Here is a 15,283-nt window from a genome sequence, read left to right as displayed (position 1 = left end):
TGAAGATTGCCTTAGAATGGTCCTGTCCGGGTTATGGGTTGGATCAGTGAGTCAGGGCGAGTTAGAGAGGGTTAACAGGTGGTTTGAGTCGAACTGGGACTCGCCGAGTTGTTCTTCAGACTCGGCGAGTTGAGTCGGGGTGGCCCCGCGATTCTTCCAGGAGGAACTCGTCGAGTCAGGGGGGATACTCGACGTGTAGAAAGGGAATCTTAGAGAATTGGTGAGAACGTCTAGACTCGCCGAGTCCGGTCAAAGTTGACCGTTGACCGTTGACCAGAGTGGACCTGTGTTGACTTCTTAGGGATAGTCAACATTAGAGATATAAAGTGTTAACTAGGGACATATGATGTTATAGGAGGATTAGAGCTCGGAGAATCGGGCACGAGGGATTCCCAGGGTTGTGAGATATCGAGACATGCGAGGTGAGTCTTCTCACTATACTTTACCTTGAGTATGTAACCAGAGTTATGTGACAGAGTATTTGTATGCTATGTATGATATGTGTTGTACTGCATTATTTCTATGTGATTTATGCTGTGCCTGTTTGCAGAGTTGGAACCGAAGGGTTCCTAGAGTTAGAACCTGAGGGTTCACAGAGTTGGGTGCACGGACCCATAGAGTTATAGCCTCGAGTGGCTTATATGTGTTATATGTGTGGTATTTTGGGGAATTCACTAAGCTTCGTGCTTACAGTGTTTGTGTTATGTTGTTTCAGGTTTCTTTCAGTATCACGGGGCGGCACCGGCTTGATTGTACACACCAGAGAAAGAGTCATATTTTGGAGGATCCTGGTTTTCTATGCAAGTGAAAATGAAGCTATGTTTTGTAATTCAATTATGAATGAGATTTTAAAAAAGTGTTCTAAGATTAAAATGATTATTTTAAATGAAAATTTTGTCTTGAAATTTACGGTGTTACAAGTTGGTATCAGAGCCCAGGTTTGAGGGATTCGGATGCGCCTTCGGGTAAATCTGGACTCAAACTGAGGAAGTAAGAAAAGTTTTCAAATAAATAGTTTTCTAAAAGTGAATAAGAGTTCAAAGAGAAAGCAAGAAAGAGCAGTGTGTACAATCAACCAGAGCCCAAACGGTGATTTCCCAAAATACCCTTACTTTTGTGTTATGAGATATTTATGATGCACTTTATGAGATATTATTGCATGCTAGAGACAGGCTAGGTATTTCATATCTTAGGACTAGAGTGGCCTGATTTGTGATGTCTTAGCCTAGGACTTGTTGTTATATGTGTTATGCTTTTGAGTATGTGATGAGTGAGAGTATCCAGTTAGAACCATGAGGGGTAGAGTTACAGAGTTCAGTGGTACTTCCGAGGATGAGCCGAGAAGGTGGAGTTATCACAGAGAGGGAGTCCTATGTATTCTTCGATGCTCGAATGCTGCTTGCTTTGTGCTTTGTGGAACTCTCGATGATGGGAGTCAGCTACCAAGTGAATATGACGATATTCAGGAGGTAGATGGCTGACATCATTAGGAGCTCTTCAGCAGCTGATAGCAAAGAAGTGGGAGGAAAACGGAAGAGCCTAGGGAGTAAACCTAGCCAGGTGAGTGCGCTGGTAGAGTAGAGGATTTCGCTGGGGAGCGAGCACGCGCGATGGGATTGGTGAAAGAGCAGGTCGAGCAGTTACTTAGGAGCTCTGGGATGGTCCGTGTGGAAAGTATGGGTAGATGTGGCAGGTAGTATGGGCCCGTACTACTGAAAGCAGAGGACCCATACTTGATACAGGGAGTATTCTGAAGGTCCTAAGGAGCGGATTGAGGAGTGATGTTATGGTTCGAGTACCATACAGCGGAGCGGACTAAGGAGTGATGTTATGGTTCGAGTACCATACATCGGAGCGGGTTGAGGAGTGATGTTGTGGTTCGAGTACCATACATCGGAGCGGATTGAGGAGTGATGTTATGGTTCGAGTACCATACATCGGAGCGGATTGAGGAGTGATGTTATGGTCCGGGTACCATACATCGGAGCGGATTGGGGAGTGATGTAATGGTTAGGGTACCATACACCGGAGCATATTGAGAAGAGAGGTCATGGAATGAGTACCATGGTTTGTAGTGAATGAGGCTGTGGTTCTCCGGTTATCCGGTCATGATTGATGAGGTAGAGATTTCGACCAAAGTGACAGTTTTAGCTAACCACATGGACCATTCTTGAAGTTTTTTCTTTAAAACATACAAAACAATATAAGATACAACTTCTTATGTTTATGGTAGAGGATTATGTGCGGGTTCATTAATCAGTTGAAGAGTGTAAATGAGTGGTATTACATGATGAGGAGCCATGATCTTGGAGGTACCCCGGTACCTCCAACCTAAAAAAAAGTGACACTATGTCGTCGTTGGCATTTCACGATTTATAAATGTATATTTTCATCTTCCATGTTTGGGATATGCCTTTCAAAAAAAAAAAAGAATGCTTGAACTCTTACTGCATCCATTAAGAAATAACGTGCGACTCAGTCAGGGTCCGCAACCGACTGTTTTGTAAAATTCTTGTCTTTTACTCGATCACCAGTCTCTTAAAGCTAAAAAATAGTTTACGAGTGAAATAAGACCATTATTCCCCTTTGTGCCCTAAATTAACGCCTTTTTCTTTCCTTTCATATCCTGCTTCCAGCCCCCTCCACTTCACCCTCTGATCGATCCGACCACATCTTCCTCCACCAAACGACATCTACTAGAGCCGCTCCATCGACCACATAAGCATCCCTGACCATCAACTTCAATTGCCGACTTCTATTGTATTTTTTTTTTAATTATTTAGCAACTTTCTTTAGTTATTTTATTATTTTATCAAACAAATATATTTTATCCAACACAAAAATAGAACACAAGGGTAAAATATTCATTTTCAACAGATAATAAGCCATTCGAATGCATGATCAAACAATATGATTTTAGTCAGAGCTTTTGACTTAGTCGGGAATCTGATTCAGTCAACAAATATCAAACAATCCATTAATTGTTAATAAGGATATTTATTCTTAATTTTAGAGACATTTCCTGTAAATTTTATCTTTATCATGAACTAAGCCTGTCGAAAATAACCGAAACCCGAACTACCCGCCTGACCCGTTCTGAATTTGGGTATATCGGGTATGAAAATTCGAGTATTCAGTTAACCCAATATTTAATTAGTTCGGTTATCGGGTAAACATAATTTCCTTTAATTTGATATATACTATTTCTATTTATCACCATATTTCATAACACTTAAGGTAAAAGACGATCAAAATCCAAAGATGAGGTGCCCCTAAATGTGAAAGTGAACCCCTGATTCATAGTTGCCTTTACCAAACAAAAATGTTAAAAATTATAAATGTATGCGGGGCGTAACCCCCTATATGAGTCTTACCGTAAAGCCCAATAATTTTCCTTAGTCCAAAAGCATGATTTCAGATGGCCTCAAAGGCCCAAAGCAACAAGGTCCAAAGAAGTGGCCCAACCGAGGCTCAAAAGATGCGAAGCCCAAACTGACTAAGTACGCGGGGCATACTCAGCTGTACGCTAAGCGTACTCACTGCATGGCTTGTACGCTGCTCGTACTGACTTATAAGCCCATCATACTCCTCCATTAAGCCAACTTTTCCATTAATCTCTTAATGCTTAAGCCCACCGGTCCAAAACACAGATCTGAGTCCCAAAGAGTATATTGAACCATAAAGTCACTGACTTGGTGAGTTTGCATGCACCAAAAGATCACAACTTCGATTTATAACATTCTACTTTCATAAAAACTAGATTATGACCCGCGTTAAACGCGGGGAACATAAACTATATATATATATATATATATATATATATATATATATATATATATATATATATATATATATATATATAATATTAATAGGTGGCATTGTCTTAGGTGAAATTTTAATAAAAAAATGTTAGTTAGATTCATTTTTAGAGTTTTGAACCAAACTTGTTAAATAAAAATATTAAATATTTATATTAGAGCAATTTGGTTTTTTAATACAATAATTTTTAACATAAATGATCCACATGATCTTTGTTTTATCACGACATGATGTGACTCCTTGATTAAAACATGTTGTGTAGTATCTTTATGAATTGACTCTGTTCGGTGTACCAACCCCCATGGAGGCTTGCATGGCTCTTTTCATATTGGCCTTGTAAAACCAAAAGCAACAATAAGTTGTTATATGTACTAGCAGCCTTACATTCTGCAAGGAAATTCGATAAACATTACAATTAAAGTGCATTGCCATAACAATAAACATCAAATTCAGACATGTAATTTGGTCAAATTTTAAAGTATTTTTTCCTTATAAGAATTAAAATATGATTTTTCAGGCTACGCCCAATCACATATACATATCTTTCGCTTAAAAAAATTATTACAAAAAAACATGTTATGAACAAAAAATAATATTAGTTTCATAATTTGCAAAAGGTTAACAATAATAAATTATAATGAACTTTCACAAATTTTGCATTTTGGTCACCACATACAACTAGCAAATGAAATTCAGTTTAGTGGATTGATTCAATAAGTGCATCCATGACTTCTTGTAGCTGAATTTGGGGAAATGCTAAGACCAACTGAGATATGAAGGAGCGGTCTGTGAGGCTACGGTTGGTTTCTGGATGGCATTATAAATTCAAAATCGTTAGTACATATCTTTCATACATGTTTCAATTATCAAATTTACATCAAACTTGTCAAAATCAAATTACAAGGAAAAAAAACTCAGATATGTAACCTAGCAATCAAACAACATATTTTTTAAAGAAATACATATCACAAATCTACAATTTACACTTTATATAATATTCTTAAATTATATTTTACATTTTCATCTTTAATTATCATTAACATCTCTTTTTGCCCTATTGTTGTGACATGAAAGAACTATAGAGTACACACATATTTAATCGTACCAACAACAATCAATATTTTTTTATGATAAATATTGATATAAGTTTAAATTATATAATAAAAAAAGTAAAATGAAATAGAAGGGTAAAAATAATCCAAAAACTATTTAACATAATGTATATTTCATAAATGGAAGTTAAGTATATAAACCTCATCTACTTGTTGGAGATCAACAATAACATGAATAACAAAATAGGATCATTGATAATGATCCTAGTCGTGGTGAAGCAATTTATGACGGAGAACCGTTCTGAAATGATGCATAATGAAGTTAGTGTAAATGTATATTCATTTATAGTAAAAGGAAGAATAATATTTTGAATTTTTTTAAGGTTTAAGGTGTGGATCAGAGTAATAACAAACCTCTATAATAAGATATTTTTTCGTATTGATTAACAACTATCATAGGAGTTTGTTTGTTATTTTCCAAATAGTTAGCAAATTGTTGTGCATACCCATCCCATAATATTACATTTATGTGTTTGCTTCTATAAAAACCAAAATAATAAATAAATATACAATATAAAATGACATTATAAAGTAAAATTTGACACAAAAATTTGAAAAGTAAAAAAAATCATCATCTTCCAAAAAAATTGGGATCCTAAGATATTATCTTGGAGATTTTCGGCTATTCATCTGGGAAAAAAAATTAAGATATCAGTTATATTGATTCAAAATTTCAAATTAATTGACTTGCTTATTTAATGAGTTTTAAAATTCAAACAAATATCTCAAACTGATTCATTTTATCTGAGATATATTGTGAGATAAATTATGAATAATATTGATTTTAATTTTAACTCTAAAATAGTTTGCTAATTTAATGAGATTAGATTAGATTTTATATGTTAATAACCGAATTATTGATATGCTTATTTAATGAGTTTTTTTTTAAAAAAAAAAGCTAAACGGATTTGAATTTTGAAGCCAAAAGATATAAATAAGGAAGTTAAATTAGGAATGATATTAATTAAAGAAACTGATATCTGGTATATAAATAAAATGATAATCTTTAATTGATAACATAATTGTTGAATTTAAATATTCTATAATTAAATGTAATTGTGTTTGAATTCCATATGGGGAAGATGATGTCAGAAATTTGATGTAAGGGTGAAAAACAAAAGATTAAAATACAATCAAAGGTCGTAATTGCTTTATTGATGAATTAAGGGTTCTCTTTTAATAATATTAGAGATGGCCATAACTCATGCATGGATGGATCTAAGCTTCAAAGATGACAACTTTATGACTCTAGGACCAAATGAACACCAAGAGTGGCAACTATAAGCTTCAGAAATGATATTAAACCATAAGATCTCATCTATGGAACCAACAAGGGTTCAAAACTCAAACAAAGGAGATCAAAGCTTCTAAAGAGCAAGATTAAGACTTTATACCTCAAACAAGCCAGAAATAGAGCAGATAATTCGGATCTACAAGCTCCTCCTTGAATCGTCACCTTTCTCCAACCTTCTCTTTCCTTCAAAGCATCAAAATACACTCAAAAAGACCTTCCAAGATCAAGATCACTCAACAATGGAGTTAGGATTTCGTCGAGGCTGATTAGGGATAAAAGAGAGGATGATAGAAAAGATCCTTGGGACATAATGTTCTTTAAATAGTGCTTAAACCCTAAATATTAGGGTTTTGGGGTCTGGACACGTACGTCGCACGTACCCACTCGTACGCTGCGTGTATTTGCATGGCATCCACGTTCCTTTTACTCTAGTATGCCCTACGTACATGGGTGTTGGATGAGGTGTCTAAGCCCATAACTATTTTGGTATGTACTTGACCCGATTGTGAGCATGGTCCTTTTGGGTTGCCTTCACCATAGCAACTGATAGGATGAACTAAGGAGAAAGAGGATTAATTATGATTTATTAATATATTATATGAATAATATATTAAAAGAGAAATCATATTGTTTAATTAATATTAGTCAAGAATTAATTTTGTGGTTAAAAGATATTAATTAAATAAAGGGGACTGATTGTGTAATTATAAGATAGTTGCATAAATGGGCTAATGGACTCCATAGAAGTTGGAGTGGACGAAATCTATGGGGAAACCCATTAGAATTCGTCCAAGGCTTCTAAGGAGGGAATCCATGGGATGCTTAGGGCCTAAGCAGTCAAATTAGGGTTTCCTAGTTGAAAACCCTAATAGCCTACCTATATAAGGAACCCCTAAGGCCCAAAAAACGTGGTGAAGTAATCCCTAAGGGTTCTTGGACGTTTTTGGTGCTCCTCCTCCTTCTCCTAGGTCATCTTGTTGCTCATGGTGTTTGTGACTCCATTAGAGGTGCAACATTTGAGGCACTAAGCTTTCAAGGGTCAAGATCAAAAGGAATTGAGATTGTTATTGCTACATAACAATCAATGTAAGATCTAAACCCTAATTCATAGGTTAATTCGATTATTTTATGCTAGATCTAGGGTTTATGAGCTTTGGATGATTATTGCATGTTCATTAGATAAAATAGATCCAAAGGTTTGGGGTTTGCATGTACACCATAGGATTGATGTAGTGATCAAAACCCATAAATGGTATCAGAGTCTAGGTTGTTTATTTGACGTATTGATGCTTTACATGATTATTCAAAGCTGGAAATCGAAATTTTTTGGATTTGGAGGCTGGACTCGCCGAGTCCACTGGCAACTTGACGAGTCCAATGTTGGCTTGACGAGTCGGAGTGTCAGATGCCAAATTTTTCGGGATTTTGAGCTATTTTGGCTTGGAATAATTACCATAAACGTTTTTTATTGATAAAATCCGATTTTTATTAATTTAGATTGATTATCCTTGCCAAAATAGAAGATAATTGTCAGTTAATTAGATAATCACTACCTTATTTGATAAACTTGATTTATTTGAATTATTTGATTGGATTATCTTGCCATAAAATTGAATTAGGTCAAATTTAGATAATTACCAATTATTTGATTAATTAATTTATTTGTAATTTGATCTAGATAGCTTTGAAAAGTTTCAAAAACTTGCCCTCAAGTTTTGTAATTTAAATTTTTGATTAAAAAGTTTAATTTTGAAATGTTTAAATTCTAAACCCTAATGTTTTGAAAAGTTTCAAAACTTGTCCTCAAGTTTTGGAATTTAAATTTTTGATTAAAAGTTTAATTTTGAAAATTCTTAAATTCTAAAACCCTAGTTGTTTGAAAAGTTCAAATTACACCTTATGATTTTATTAAGTTAATTAAATGTATAATTAAAAGAGAGTTAATAAATCCATAATGGTATGGTTTGTATTTTATTAAATTAAAAGTATAATTTTATTAAATTAAACCAGTTAGTATTTTAATAGTGTAAAATACACTCTTATACTATATAAAATTAAAAGTCTAATATTATATATGTATAAGTAAAATGTCAGTCTTACCGTTAGTAGACCTCATTCACGAAGCTGGTCTATAAGGGGTGTTTAAGGAAGCGACTTGTAGAATGACCGTCATTGGGTATCCACTCTTACCCACTACACTCTTGACCAGTGGAGGGTCGTTAGCCAAACGGGTAGGATAGGATACAACCTTCCAATATAAGTATAATGAAATACGAAGTAACTAAATGTTTTAAAAATTGCCAAATCTTAGTTACTTTAGGAAAAATGTGGAGTTGGTGGTATTCCATGAAATTACACTTTGTACCCTTGCTAAGACGTTAGTGGAGTGTGTGTGGTTAACCGACACACTAATTGGGCTCCAAGAAAATGTGGCAAAGGGTGACTCGATGTTTGTCATAGATCGATGGAGCATGTGTGATTAACCGGCACATCGATTACGTGACTGTAATATTGTGGGCACCATGTATATTTGCATGGTTATCCACAACTTGTTTGTGATTCTCGGCATCCCAGTCACAAATGAAGGGTACACTTGAGATTTAAACATGTCATTGAAAAGTTCAATGAATCTCAAAAGATCTAGGAGTTTCAATTCATTTAAAACTTAATTTTCAATTTTCTTTTTTCATGGTGGAAATTGGTAAATCGTCATTTCCCTACCTGCAAATGTTTTGCAATTTGGATTACGGCATCAATCTTCCATATTGTAGGATATTGTGTTGGATCCTAGCCTTGATATTTCATTTGGGTGTTATATTAAGGATTCCAATCAACTAACTTGAATTTCTCCCGTTTTGTAGATGTCAAAGTCTGACAACTATGGTCTTCCTGAATCCATTGGAAAAAGTTTTCCACATGAAGATGGTGTTCCACGATTGGATTGTGGAAATGGAAATCACTCTTCACTTCCTCCACCTCCTCCAATAATTCTCCCTGACACAACTGTTCGAAGACTTGAAAAGTTTAAGGTCATTCAAGCCCTATTGGCGAGAAGACACAAAGATGGAAAGTCGGTATGCGCTCATGTCTTGGATATGAAGTTGCATATTGATAGGTTGGGAATGTTAGGCGTCGATGTCTCGAAAAATTTGGATGTTGACTTGGTTCTTCACTCACTCCTCGAATCATATGGTAAGTTCGTTAGAGAGTACTATATGATGGACCACGACGTGATCTTCATTGATTTGACTTATTTGCTTATTGCTGCTGAATCAGAAATGATTTGGCGCACTAATCAAGCAAATTTGTCTGGTAAATCGATATCCTAACCTTCTATGGGCAATGACAACATTGGAAGTCCGAAAAAGTTTTCTCCATGCAAGCGAAGGGCTGAGTCTGAGATAGTCCCGTGTACCATTCCAGAAGAATCCATATGTTTCTACTGCCAAAAGAAGGGGCATTGGTTACGAAGCTACCCTGACCACCTGAGAGATCTAAAAGATGGGAGAGTCAAGATGTATAACCCTGCTTAAGGTAAAATCCACTATCTTACTCTATTAAGTTTTCTATTTTAGATTCTTAATACATGATGTGATAAGATTGCATTTTAATGTGTTGTAGGATTGAAGAAAAGAGAGGAAGCTTAATGGAAGAAGTGAGTTGAGTCTGATCGCAAAGAAATGGATTTCAATCGCATGATTGGATGATCGGATTTTTGGTGCTGCTACTTTTAGATTTATGATAGATTTCTTAGGAATGTGTAATAGCTAGTTTTCATCTGAATTGCATTCCGTACCTTTTATAAATAAAATAAACTTTGGTTTTTTCTTATTTATATATTTCCTTGCAGTGGCATGTATGAGAATTGGTGTTTGTGTATTTCTATTATAAGCAATATTAAGTGGATATGATTCTTAGTTATGTTATTTATGGTGGTGTTATAATTTTTCTAAGTAAAGAAAAATTTCCATCGCCCAAGTATCAATTGGACAGAAGCTTGGAATCATATGATTTGAATCATGTGATGTATGGAAATCTTGGTACTTAGGAAATTAACATTAATTCCTTGATTACACAAGTATGTGAGTCAAATGAAGGACTAAAGGAATAGAACACAATGTTGTGCACTAGTCAAGTCCACCATAAATAACACTAAGACTATTCGTCGTGATTTACTACAAGTCTAGTAAATATGGTTATGCTTACAAGATTAAGTATAATTCTGAGTTATTGAAAAGTTTCAATAATAGAAGAACGAATAAGAAGAATCAATTAGGCAAAAAGATAAAAGTTTCTCCCATCTGGAAAGAAAGGAGAGTACTTTTGTATCATGTTTTATGATCTCCTTATTGATTGTGAAACCATATCACAATTGATCCTCTAGGTAAACCTTAGTGCATTAGTATGGCTAAGAAGAAGAATCGGAAATTTTTGAAATGGTTAAATCAAAAGGTGAATCATACTTTGTTCCAAAATTAAGTCTTAGAGTCATACTCCAATATTGTGACTTGAGTGACACATCTTAAGAAATTTTAACACACTCATCAAATGTGAAGCAGAAAATTGTTTTTCTTACTCTTGAACGTTTGAAATTGGTAAGTTGTGATGTCTTGATAAGACAAAGACCAACTAAGACCAATTGTGTGTAGTAGTTTGTCTTGATAAAAATCCGCACTAACTCTTGACTATTTGTTTGTCATGAAATGTTTCTTGACAAGAGAATCTTATATGTCAAGAGGTCAGTGGGAATCTATATGATCTTGTGAAAGTTTCAAGAACAAATCATGAATAAACCTAGTTAAACACTAGCACACGAATTGAGGTTTGTAACCTATCGTGTTGACATGTTCTTGTTTCTGTGCCATTCTAGTAAAGTTACTTATGCATATGAGTTCTATGAGTTCTCATTTGAATGCATAAAGGCAAAACACCTTGTTCAATGAAAGTACATTGACTAGTATAGGTGAGCTGCTAAATAACTTGGAAGCAATGGTAGGGCCATTGATGGCAATAAATTAAGAATGAACAAGTTCTGTCCATAAGAGTTTGGATTTGACACAAACATTATCTTATGATTATGGTTATGACAAATTCACATGGATAAGGGCATATACATCATAAAATCTAAGTGTCATAAGGTTTCTCTCCTTCATGAAAATGATTATGAGGAAACGCTTTCACTAGGAGAGATTTTAAGGAGATAGCAATTGTGATATTTGCGTTCTCAAATTTGATCATGATTACGACATCCCTCTTCATAGTTCGAATTGTGAGATTTGGTAATTAGTTTAAACATTTAAGACTTATTGTTATAAGTGCTGAAATTGTTTAGACACACATATAAGCTTTCTAAGGAAATGTGTGTGAGGTTGAGAAGCTTAAATAAAGGCTTATCGAAGCATATCGTATTAGAAATATGAACTTTGGAAGTCAATAAGTATTGATTTCTAGAAGTCCAAATGTTTTTTGAATACATGTCAAAGCTAGTGGGAACATAAATGTTATGCTGGTATAGATATAATTATCATGTTAGTGGGAGCATGATTACTATTTTGAAGTGTTGCAAGTTAGCAATATTAATTATAGAAAACAAAGTTTCAATTTGCATAGGTTGAATAGTTGTTTTCTATAATTAAGGGAGAAAATTTTATACTTTGTTTTAAAATCTAAAAGCTTGGATCGAAAAATTTTAATCAAATTTAGTCAAAAGACATATATGGACGTTATGTTGAAAAGATTCAACTTAAAAGGTTTCTATATATGGCAATATCATAGCAAGGAACTGGTAAAGTATCACGTATGAATCGTGTCCCATACGCTTCGGGTATAGGATCAATTGCATATGTTGTAATATTCTATCGTTTTAAAATTTTCCAAATGCCTAGGGCATTAAGAGGGAAAAGGGACTAGAACCGAATTTGACTAAAATAATTAAACAACTGTCAAATACAATCTAAGGTTTGCCAAGGATTGGTCACTTCTGGGCAGTTGGAAGTATAGTAATGAATAGACCATAATGACATTATTATGATTAGATATGATTCTATTAATAATGAGTTGTCGTATGACCAATATGGAAATGTTTCCATATTGGGACTTGGATATCGAGAATCTATGTCTAGATTAGAAACTTTTATGCAAGAAGGATGTTCAAAGGAATGTACTTTGAATGTGAGACTTCACATCTATGGAATTGTCTTGTAACAATCTCCAATAGAGAACTTTGTAATTCCATTGGCAAAGTCTTGGTGACTTTTGTGCAATAAGATTACAAAAGGACCATTGCATAAAATTTTAGAATCTAACATATTCTAGTAGTGACAAGAATTTGGAATTCTTACACTAATGATAAGGATTAGGAGTTATGAAAATGAGTATCATTGGAAATGTGTTAAATTGATCTATTTCACAAAGTAAGGACCATAGGTAAACATAGTGTGCATGCTTGGTGCATGGGAGAACTGTTGTTATAATTCAAGTAATAAGTTGAATATCCGAAACATTATACAATGAATAACGTGTAATAAATATGGTGACTAATAAAGGGGTTTTATTTATACTCAAAAGTTTGGGACCATATTGGATTCGATTATTCTTGTGTTCCACTTCGCATGTTTTGACTTCATGAATAATAAGATTATTCGAACGTTCCACAGTCGCTCATACTTTGGGAGTAGGTATGAAAGAAGATTGTCATGAATTGGCTTGTAGATTGTCTAAAGTGTATTAGACATAGCAAAGGTTTGCTGCAACGTTCATGAGTGCTTATGAATATTATTTGAGCATTGGATTAAACCCACACTCACTTGGATCGCTTCATGGATTTTATCACGAGTGAGTTGTATTCTGCAAGTTGGTTGCACATTGATAATTTGTAAACGCACTAGTAACTTGGTGTTATAAAACATATTGTTGTGTGTGATTTGATGAGTAGGTACAAGCGAGCATTGAGTCAAAGTTTATACGTTCCTTTTACCCAAAGTGGGATAAAAGCGATATATGTGGGCCCCTCGATGATTTAGTGATGACACCCTAAGCGCTTGGCCAAGCCGGGACTAAGTTGATGTGGTCAATTGTAGTCTGTTGTCAGTCGTCATAAATCAGAAATTGGAAAACAACACATGAACAGAGAGTATGATTTAAATCCATGTCTCAGTTCATACGATATCAAGAATGGAGGAATATATGATCCCTTATCTAAATGACATGTTTCTGATATGATCAGAGTTCGATAGCGGCTTTTGAAAGCTACGGTTGATGATCAGGTTCCGAAGTCATACGCAATATAGTTATTAGACTTATCCAAGTGGGAGATTGTTGGATTAGGTGTCTAAGCCCATAACTATTTTGGTATGTACTTGACCCGATTGTGAGCATGGTCCTTTTGGGTTGCCTTCACCATAGCAACTAATAGGATGAACTAAGGAGAAAGAGGATTAATTATGATTTATTAATATATTATATGAATAATATATTAAAAGAGAAATCATATTGTTTAATTAATATTAGCCAAGAATTAATAAGAATTAATTTAGTTGCTAAAAGAGATTAATCAAATAAAGGGGACTGATTGTGTAATTATAAGATAGTTGCATAAATGAGCTAATGGACTCCATAGAAGTTGGAGTGGACGAAATCTATGGGGAAACCCATTAGAATTCGTCCAAGGCTTCTAAGGAGGGAGTCCATGGACTGCTTAGGGCCTAAACAGTCAAATTAGGGTTTCCTAGTTGAAAACCATAATAGCCTACCTATATAAGGAACCCTAAGGCCCAAAAAACGTGGTGAAGTAATCCCTAATGGTTCTTGGACGTTTTTGGTGCTCCTCCTCCTTCTCCTAGGTCATCTTGTTGCTCATGGTGTTTGTGACTCCATTAGAGGTGCAACATTTGAGGCACTAAGCTTTCAAGGGTCAAGATCAAAAGGAATTGAGATTGTTATTGCTACATAACAATCAAGGTAAGATCTAAACCCTAATTCATATGTTAATTCGATTATTTTATGCTAGATCTAGGGTTTATTAGCTTTGGATGAATATTGCATGCTCATTAGAAAAACTAGATCCAAAGCTTTAGGGTTTGCATATACACCATAGGATTCATGTAGTGATCAAAACCCATCAATGGGGTGGTACGCCCCTCGTATGGCACACCCCAAGCCCAAAATGAAAAGTTCAATGACTTCAGGCCCAAAATCAAAATAATTAAAATAACCAAATTTAAATAAATACCTTAGAATTATCGGATGTCACATGAAAGGTCCAAAATCAAGATTTTTTTTCATGTTTTTAGTCCTAAAATTAAAACATTATTGTGGTTTTGGTCCCTCGAAAACCTAAAAGGACAATTTTGCCCTTCTAATTTATTTTTTGTATTTTATATATTTATTTTAATCTTTTATTAATTAAAAAAAAAAAAAAAAGAATGGACCTCTCTCTCTCTTTCTCTCCATACACCGGACGTTGACATAACCACATACATACACAAATCTTTTAAGATAGAAACTTTCTAAGAGCAAATCCATCGAAACCATTGAAGCCCTTCAAATCGAAACCAATATCATTCCATCAAAATCAACATCTTCGAGAGGTTCTAGTTTCGATTGAAATCAAGGGGGTTTGATTTTAGGGGTTTTGAGGTTCGATTTCATGGGTTTCACCCAAATGATGAACATAGAGAAGCCGAAGATAGAAAAACTTTGAGAAATCAGTTTTAGATGAAAACTTTGAAGGAAATCAAGGAAGGGTTAGTAGGAGATGGATCTAAAAGCAGGTCGATGAAAGTGACAACGTTGAAGTAACACGACATGACACGACAAGGTTTTATGTAACACAAACACGACATGACACGATCTCGGTTTTTTTTAACTAACACGAAAACGAACCGATTAAAAAACGACAAACACGACACGACACGTCAAAGATTACATGAAATAACAATTAATGTATTTAATTAATATTTATTCATACATAACACGAAAAATACGACAAACACGACAAAAAATGTTAAACCGTGTCAATTTCGTGTCAAATTTTAAACACGAACACGACACGACACGA

The sequence above is a fragment of the Lactuca sativa genome, chromosome 3 (assembly GCF_002870075.4).
Source record: "Lactuca sativa cultivar Salinas chromosome 3, Lsat_Salinas_v11, whole genome shotgun sequence".
NCBI classification, from domain to species: domain Eukaryota; kingdom Viridiplantae; phylum Streptophyta; class Magnoliopsida; order Asterales; family Asteraceae; genus Lactuca; species Lactuca sativa.
Note: the sequence above shows the minus strand (reverse complement) of the source record.